The sequence below is a fragment of the Papaver somniferum genome, chromosome 5 (genome assembly GCF_003573695.1).
Source record: "Papaver somniferum cultivar HN1 chromosome 5, ASM357369v1, whole genome shotgun sequence".
NCBI lineage: Eukaryota > Viridiplantae > Streptophyta > Magnoliopsida > Ranunculales > Papaveraceae > Papaver > Papaver somniferum.
The window spans coordinates 164,539,825-164,548,877 of NC_039362.1; the positions used below are offsets into that span (position 1 = coordinate 164,539,825).

The 9,053-nt window shown below is 35.2% G+C and overlaps 1 long non-coding RNA gene across 2 annotated transcripts; it reads left to right on the forward strand.

The window, feature by feature from the left end:
• Positions 1-4,136: 4,136 nt before the first annotated feature.
• LOC113283518 lies at positions 4,137-6,772 on the forward strand. 2 transcript variants are annotated; one of them, XR_003327509.1, is made up of 6 exons: positions 4,137-4,260; positions 4,637-4,910; positions 5,037-5,324; positions 5,898-5,970; positions 6,051-6,112; positions 6,268-6,772. It is a non-coding gene; the product is annotated as an uncharacterized LOC113283518 (long non-coding RNA). The 2 variants fall into 2 exon arrangements; XR_003327508.1 differs by having other exon boundaries at positions 4,637-5,324.
• Positions 6,773-9,053: the final 2,281 nt, after the last annotated feature.

The window sequence follows — 9,053 nt, forward strand, 5'->3', positions numbered from 1 at the left end:
GAGAAGAATAAGAGAAGGAATTGAATAAGAAATTTTGCGGCATGTGAAGACATATAATTTTAGAAATTCTGGGTGTGGGAGAAATGTTACCCTAGAAAATGGGTGCACGCCTGAACTTTTCTAAGCGTGGGTTTCACAGTAGAAGAAATCTGTAAAATGGGTTTGGCTGTAGTTTTCACATCCCCAAAAAATCTAGCACAAAAAATTCGTCATTTCCACCACTAGTAACTACCTATGACAGGGAGCAACAGTCGTCCAACACTCGGCAGCAACAAAATATACCTTAAACTTGGTACTATGGTTGTTGTTGTAGTAGTAGATTCTCATACATATTGTTGATAACTAGGATTCAGTGGATATCGTTGATGATATCCTTGGAGGTGGTTTGACAACTTAATTCATACCCTAGTGATAACCTAAATTCGTACCGTGGTGGTGGTTAGTAATCTTTTTCATAAGTATGTCCATCAGGATAACTCATCTTGATTTCTATAATCACATTCCTAAGCATCTAGCTAGGAAGATCACTTTAATAACACCACCAACTATCATATTCAAGCCTCAGTAGCAAGAGATTCAACCCAAAAAAAATGCAAACCGCCAGATCTCTTCCCAACCTTTAACCAAAAATCATAAGAAGCACCATCACCAACTCTTTTTTACCAAAAGAAGGGATGACATCAACCTTCACTGTGAAAGACCCAACTCTAAACCTTTTCATTTACATAGAAGAAGAAAAAATCAAATCCAAATAGAAAACATTTAGATCTAGTCTAAACAACTCTCCTCTGATTTTTTTCATTAATAGCATCTAAGTTTGCAACAACATCTTTAATTCCAACATTTAGAACCAACCAGTAAAACCTTAACAAACCCTTCTTAAATTTAAAAACAAAAATAAAGGAAAACCTACACTGAGTATAATGTACATACATGCTCAATTCCAGTCCCATTCCCATGGGACCAAATCTGAGCACTCATGGATGGAGGTTGATAAAGGCGCTAGAGTTCGACGGAGGCAGAAAGAGGGGGTTGAGAAAGTCGTCACGTTTGGTAATACACTAGACTATTAATATTTTTGGTAATTCTTTTTTTTTTTGTGTGGGAAATACACCATACATTAACTTAGAAGATTGTTAGAGCACTGCTCGGTCGAACTCGCATGCATTGCTATCTCAAGCATTTTTGTCAATATTAGTGATCAAAACTATAAGTCTTGATTTCTAGTCTACTATAGCTAAGTCTCGGACTAGGATAGAAAGTGTAGTTGAGATCAAGAACTCCATGGCGATCATCATACAAGACGAAGAACTACTCAAGGAACTGGTGCAACTTCATCGACTAAAAGGTATATGGAGACTTGAACTTATCTATCACTCAAAAGTCTATCTACTCTATCTCCTATCTTGAGACAAAAGTCGTTTTACTATATAGACTATGATTATACACATTTGCTATTTCTAGCCGAGTTTATCTCGCTTCTCTATTTCTCGAAATATGTGTTGGTAAGATTTCTCTTTGGCCAAGTTCATCTTTACCTAGTGACGAAAGTCATGATATGTTTCATTTACTTGAAAATGGCTTTGACGAAAAATAGTTTGTGAACAACAACTATATAACGTCCTCTAAGAATGTTTCAATGATTGAAATGAAAGTTTAAATTATATAACCATTGTTGGATATAAGCATTGTGTGGTAACACATATATGTATAAGTCCTTATTCCTTGAACCAAAGTATGCGTACTTTGTTGCTCTGGAAACTTTGCTGCTCTGGAAAACAGGAACAGAGTCCGCGAACCCAGTCCGCGTACTGTCAGAGGTTCTCTTCCCGAGAAAATATGTCGGAGTTTGTAACCCATTTACAAACTTATTCCGGGTACTTAAATCCGCGTACCTAGTCTGCGTACTTAGGTTGGTTATTTTCTAAAAACGATTATTCGTGAACTTATACTTATATAAACTAAGGAATTCAAGTTTGCAAACCATGGCTATAAAGTTCATGAATCGATTCGAGTGAATTAAATCGTTTTTGCTTCGATTATGTCTTGTATACTTCTATAAGATGTAAGCAATTGAATAACTCTCTAACTAGTTCATTTGGGTCATTTGAACTAGTTATGGTAAAGAAGAATATGGTTGATATGAAAGTGCTCATATGGCTAACCACTTGGTTAACTACTGTTGAACCAACGAATGTACATTTTTGGGTACGGTTACATAAACCTAAAACGTGCATTTCATTTGTGTGTAACAAGCTAAGTTTTAGATCTAACGGTTGAAAGATAGTAGCTTGAATCTAATCAGGTTTTCATCTAACGGTGAATATCGAATGCTTCGTTACTAAGCTAACATTGATTGCAAACCCTGATTTGAAAGACTATATAAGGGATAACTCTAGCAACTGGGAAACCTAATCCCCACACCTCATGTGTGATACTAGTTGTATAAGCTAAAGTCGATTCTCCTTTAAACTTAGGTTTCTACGAGACCCTGTAGGTTAACGACTTGAAGACTTCATTGGGATTGTGAAGCCAGACTGATACTACTTTTCTTGTAGTTGTGTGATCTGATCTTGCTGTTTCTATCGTACTAAGTACAATCTTAAGATTGGCTTGAGATTGATTTCTCCGATATGCAAGATATAAAAGAAGTCACAAACATCTTCATCTCATCGTTTGTGATTACACAATATCTTCGTTCTCTAGTCTATTAAGATTATTGTGAGGTGATTGATAATACTGAGCTGTTCTTCGGGAATATAAGTCTGGTTTATCAGTTGGTTCATGTTCACCTTGATTTATCAAAAGACTGAACAAAACTCGTAGGTATTTCAGCGGGAGACAGATTTATCTATTACCATAGACTTTTTTGTGTGATACATATTTGTTTATTAAAGTTTTTGACTTTGGATCGTAGAAACTCTTAGTTGTGGGTGATATCAGCTAAGGGAATCAAGTGCGTAGTATCCTGCTGGGATCAGAGACGTAAGGAGCGAAACTATACCTTAGATCAGTGTGAGATTGATTGGGGTTCAATTAAAGTCCAGACCGAAGTTAGTTTGTAGTAGGCTAGTGTCTGTAGCGGCTTAATACCGTGTGTGTTCAATCTGGACTAGGTCCCGGGGGTTTTCTGCATTTGCGATTTCCTCGTTAACAAAATTTCTGGTGTCTGTGTTATTTCTTTTCCACATTATATTGTTTATCTTTATAATTGAAATATCGCGGGTTGTGCGTTTGAATCAATCAATTGGGAAATCCGACCTTTGGTTGTTGATTGAAATTGATTGATCATTGAACATTGGTCTTTGGTACCGTTCAAGTGATTTCTCTTGTATTCAATTAGACTCGCAGATTTCTATTTGCTTGAGTAAGAACTGAATCGAGAAAGAGAGATATAACTCTTTGATATAATTTATTAAGATTGAGTCTAGTTGATTCTCTTGAAAGTATTTTGGAGTTAGTCCATACAAATTTCTAATCAAAAATTGGGTGTGGTTGTTATACCCCCGCTTTTTCAAAGATAATTACAAACTTCCACTAAAGGATTCTTCCCTATAAGACTTAACAAAAAAGGAGAAAAGGAAACCCAAATATCCTTAATACAATATTTTCTATCCCGGAAATCAAGCCGGTTAGCTAGATGGTTTTTTGCATGTTCAATATAAAAAACTTTATAGTTTATACTACTGGTGTTAGAGCACTGCATGGTTGAATCCTCCAAGCGTTGGTATGTCAAGGTTGATTGTCATATTTTAGTATCAAAACTCATAAACCGTTGGATTAGATTACTAGAATCAATTTCGTTAGTTTAGGCTAGGAAGTCTATAAATATTGAGACATCTCCCCTTTTAATAACAACAAAAACCAAAAACATTTCTGTCTCCGATCCACCAAGCAATCTTGCACTATCAACCGTCAGATGAACTGACTTCGAAACTTATCCATTAGATCTCTAAAATCCATTGACCAAAGTTGGTGTCTGCACATATATTATCAACCGTCAGATGAACTGACTTTCAAAATCACCCGTCTGATGAACTAACTAGATTTGGTGTCTGCGCTGGGTTTTCTGTAAATAAACCCAACTTTAAGGGCTCCAATTTAAGACTTAAACAAAACAAAACAAAAAACGAACATAGAAACTGGGTTTCCATTTTTTCTTCTCTTCTCCGTTCTCCCTCAGCTTCTTCTATAGATTTCCTATTGAAACGAAGATTTAATGGAGGAATTCAACATGCAGTTGTATTGATTCATCACCAGGTTAGTTCTTAGTTCTTTTTTGGTACTAATAATTTCATGAATCAATATAATCAGATATGACTTGACTTCTTGTATTGATTTCAGCTTAGGATTTAGTTTCGATTTGATTTCAAATTCGCTGACCCTAACTGTTAATACGAAAAATTAATGAAGGAATTCGCCATGTATTAGTACTGATATCATCATGATGGAGGAATATATCATGTATATGCTTTAGGGATTGAATCAAACATTAAAATTTGGGTTTTACAAATACAAATTTGAGTTTGATATTGGATGCATTGATTATCATGGAAGTGTTTGAAGAAATTCCGATTACACTTTACACTCACAATAACTTCAATAACAACTCTTTTACCTGTTTGTACAAATGCAGGACTTCACAAAATCCACTGTATGTTCAAAGAGACTTGAAAAAATACAGTTCTTCATAGTTTATATATACTTGAGAATTAATATTTCTAAAATTGGCATACATATGCATCGTTTATGGGAAACCGATTCAGCTAAGGTGGGGCCTCCTCTGTTATATGAGACACGCTGAGCAAAGTTGAAATCTACGAAACATCTAATTGTTTGTAGGGGATTAAAGGGGATATGTTATGAGACTTTGTTCTCTTGATGTTGTTTATTATGTACCAGCGATAATGGTGTTGCATTTATACTTCTGAGCTAAATCTTAATTTTTATTTGGTTATGCTTTGTCTTGATCTAATTCAAAAACGGAAAGGAGTATCAGAAAAGGAAATCTTATTATCCTTTTTAAATTTCCGTAGAGGCTGATGACACTAACCGCTTTCTCAGTCGGCAAATTAGCCAGGAGAATTTGGTTACAGATTTAGAGTTGAGGATATACGAAAGACTCCTAATAGCGAGACAAGAAATGCTTTACTTCATATGGATGTTCCTCCTTTCTCAGGTTTTCCATTCTTTAAACTTTTAGTTTGCACTTCTTTGTTTTCAAAATCTTTGATACATTCTGTAGAATTTTCTGTTATCTACAAGACAAGATGATGTAGCCAAAATTGCAGTCAAATTGCCAATTCAGAGACTATATCCAAAAGGTCAGTTTTCCTTTTGATTCTATAATCATGTGAATATGTTATTATCAATTTGGTTAGTAAATTTCAAACACCCATCAGTTCGGTCAATTTTGTATCGTATTAAGTTATTATTTCTAAGCATGTAAACCTTAAATAGACATTGCACTGTCTTCGATATGAATATCGGTTGTATCAAGGCAGAAAATGTCAACAATCAAAACATTCATATACAATATACAAAAGAAGTTCTAAATGATTAATTCCTATCAGCGAAAGATAGAAAACTTTTTTGATTGAAAATTGAGTTATTTTGTCTTAGATTCGTCGTCTTCTTTTTGGGGAAGTCTTTTCCTCTTCTTTTTTATAAGAACAAAGACATGTCAGTGATAATGGTAACAAATGTTTTTCCTACTAATCCTAGGAGACTGTATACTCATTAGGATATTTTTGCAAGGTAGCTGATATGTCTAGCTTACAATGAGCTCCTGCAAAATATCTATTAGTATGTCAAATTTCAATCGGACTGTCCACACTAATACTTTAACTTCTAAGTCAAGTGATTTTAAAGCTTATCGTGGTTGGTTCCTCTTGCAGGTCAATTTTGTCAATGACGCTCATTATGGTTGATTCCAGTTGAAAATGTCATATTGGCGGGGATGAAGTACAAGTAAGAAATGTTACGCTAGCTCATTATTCAGATATTTTACCATGGTTTTCAGTCATTTATAGTTTTTTTTTCCTAAGTAGGAAATGTAATAGCATTGGTGACGGATCCTTTTGCTAGAGATGCTAAGAGCCCAGAACTTATGGTACATCAAACTTACATTAGCTCATTATTTATTTTTTCCAGCCACATACTTATATGGATGGAAGAAAGATAGAGATGCTAAGAGTAGTCCAGAACTTATGGTACATCAAAATTACTAAGAGTCTAAGATCTATTGAATTTGTGCATGATTTCTAGGTACGTGAGTGTGCAAGGCGTTACAGCTGGGAAAGTGATCAAGAGTAGGGTTCTGCTACTTTACTTGGACAGCAGCTTCAAGAAAATGAAGCGACCGTTTGTATATGGTGGACGGAGCTAGGAAAATTTGTGAGACTCAATGCAAGGGATGGTAGGCTGTTAGGCTTAAATGCTAAACCTACAGTGGATAGATTCATAAGAAATAGAGTGTTCACATGGTTTGGGCCTGTGGGGTGTTCATGTCTTAACTGGAGCTTGACGAATATAGAATACATAACTCATTCAACCAGTAACAATGATTGTACGTCTTTTTACTGTTGCTATTTGACTGTACGGTTATAACACATTTTGTTTCACGATGTCATGTTTTTCGAAAATTTACTGACGTGCAACGCACGTGCAATCTACTTGTACAAGTAATTACTCTGAAGACCTAAAGAATCTGAAGACGTATCAACATCAACGAAGACATCATTTTCTCACTTGAGGTTAGTGATGCATAACTTGACTTGTTTCCATTTCTATGTTGTTGCTTTAAAGTCGTTTCTGATTCAAAACATAACATGTGAAGTTATATGCGAAACTCTAGTATTAGAGACTTGATCATCTTATTATGATCAAAGTCTCAAGAAAGAATATATCAATAGTTGTGAATGCTTTATATCGGTATATTATATTACGAAGTATAATGCTTGAAAAGACGAGGGTACCCAAATATACCTCAATCTAAAAATTTTCCTACCTATAAGTCCTTTCTCCGAAAGTGATTGTCTATGGACTGAGTCGAGACAATGCAACTACTCGGTTCACGCTGCACCTCGATCTAAAACTTTTCCTACTTATAAGTCTTTTCTCCGAAAATGATTGTCTATGGACTGAGTCGAGACAATGCAACTAATCGGTCCACACTTCGTGTGATCGTTTATGGATACGAGAACGAGACAATACAACAACGAAGTATGTTTACTTGATAAAAATGTTCGGACTTAACCAAACAAAATAGGATTCACTTATCAAGTAAATAGGAATTAACGTTTGTGTAATTTACTTTAATTATAATAAAACAATTATAATGCGGAAAATAAAAGTAAATGACACAACAAGATTTTGTTCACGAAGAAACCGCAAATGCAGAAAAACCCTGGGACCTTGTCCAGAATTGAATACTCTCAGGATTAAGCCGCTATACAAAATTACACCTAACTTCGTATAGTTGAGACCAAGCAACTAAACCTATAGTTCACCTAGTTCCGTCTGTATTCCCATGCCTCCAACTTATAAATAAGTCACGGAACAATTCCTTTGGTTCGTTTTCCAAACAGTAAAGGAACAACAGATCTGTTTGGTATCAACTCTCTTCAATTAAGTGATATGAGTCGGACAAAGGCTCTTCTGTTTATTTTAACATAAACTCCTTCGTCGGGTCCTTAGATCTATCTTATGTTCAATTACCGAAGTAATCGTTAAGATTTTGCAATCAACAGTCGTAATCCAAAGAATTGTGTTGATACCGATCTACTCAACTAATCAATCCAATTCTATCACAAGGAGAAAACCGATTATTAATTGGATCCTCTTTTTACCGAAACAAGTATTCTGCACATCAAAGATTATGAACCCCAAATCAGAAATCTTCAATATCTTCTTTGTCTTCAAATCTTCTTAGATCTTCAATAAATACCAACACACAACAACTTGAATCTCTTGTGATCAATCACGCACAGAACGAAGTCTGTTAACAATGGATTATCACAAGATCGTCTTTAGAACTACAAACAGTCTAAAGATCCCTGTCGAAACTCTGAACTAGTTTGAGTGAATATTATATCAGAAGAGAAGATCCTCAAGCATAAAAAAACTAGGTGCAATCAAAGTTCAACCACCGTTAGTCAATCAAATCAATCGAAAACAAAAGATAAACCGCAATTATCTAGTTTCCCACCAACAGTACTAATAGAGCTTCTCAATCCCAAAGAAGACTTTAAACCTAGGCCGTAAGAGATTTCGCTTAATTAGGTTACTCTCCTCTCCGAATAGGCGCTTCAAGTATTTATAGACAAGGAAGTATGGACACCAAGGAATTTCCAAAACCGAAAATATTCTCAAGATATTCATTGAAGTACAAATTCGGTTTCCATAATTCCTGGAAATGCCCTGTCCAGAAATAATGGTCGAAATCTCTCGAAAAATCTCTAATTAGTAAATGCACATTACTAATTCTTATTTTTTCCTAAAAATGAAATTAATAACCTTAATTAAAAGATTCTTAACTTATTTATATTTCGATCCCGGGATTCTCTTCCCTTAGCTATTAAGGAATATAACTTTGAACAATTAAATATAAACATTCACAGCACGTGTTCAAAGTACGTCGACATCCTTACTTTGTAAGTCCTCTTTCATACTTACAACCTTGAAACCGATTTGCCACACTTCCAAACAAGTTTAGAATTGGTTCATCTGACTTTCAAGAACTATGTGATTGATCAAGAATACTCAATCACAAATCATGGGTGTAACGGTTCTACCAAAACAAGTTTCGGTTCTACCTTCCATGTGAGTACTGTGCTTAGTCACGCTAGCTTTCCAAAATTCGGTTGACTAGGTATTAGGATCGGTTCCCCACATATATATGGTATCTAACTTATATGTGTTGCACATGTCCATAGGATCGGTTCCCCTTTCTGCTATAAACCTATTGCACCTCATACAAGGATCGATTCTCCTTTGTGATGTACTGCATCTCTTACTAGGATTGGTTCCCTTTACCCAGATTTGGTCAGACA